General features: G+C 47.5%; 1 protein-coding gene across 1 annotated transcript in view; it reads left to right on the top strand.

The window, feature by feature from the left end:
* The window catches only part of Akna (AT-hook transcription factor), a 39215-nt gene that overhangs the window by 33695 nt on the left and 4916 nt on the right, over nucleotides 1–604 (top strand). The gene's annotated exons all lie outside the window — the stretch shown is intronic.

Here is a 604-nt window from a genome sequence, read left to right on the forward strand (position 1 = left end):
AGCACTTTACCTGTTTACAGGTCATCTCTCTTGCTTCAGCCCTTGGTTTTTATTAAATATCCCTAACCGGCTGGGAACTCAGAACATATTCACTTCCATCCAGTGTGATTTTAGGAGTTTGAGTCCATGCTGGGAGCAGCCAGTTTTCCAGTGCCATCAAGCACTTTTCAATAGCCGTCCAATACAGTCCTGTTCTGTCCAATGTCCCAGGAATGGGTTCTAGGATGTCCCCTCTTTTAGCCATTTAAAAGAGATGCTGCTGAAGGGACAACGCCGACTCCTAACACATGACACCAGTCATGACCTTTCTGTCAAACCAGCTTCCACGCCCTACCTCTGCTGAGTGTGCTAATCACTCCCACAGGGTGAGAGCTGGCAGCTACTTCTAGAAGAAGAGATGCAACAAGGAGCTTGGAGAGGGCGGTAGTAACAGACATCTGTGCTCTGCGCACATGTAGTAAACAGACGTCTGTGTTCTGTGCATATGTACACACACGTAGTAAACAGACGTCTGTGTTCTGTGCACACACGTAGTAAACAGGTGTCTGTGTTCTGTGCATACGTGCACACACGTAGTAAACAGACGTCTGTGTTCTGTGCATAC

The sequence above is a fragment of the Microtus ochrogaster genome, chromosome 10 (genome assembly GCF_000317375.1).
Source record: "Microtus ochrogaster isolate Prairie Vole_2 chromosome 10, MicOch1.0, whole genome shotgun sequence".
Lineage (NCBI taxonomy): Eukaryota > Metazoa > Chordata > Mammalia > Rodentia > Cricetidae > Microtus > Microtus ochrogaster.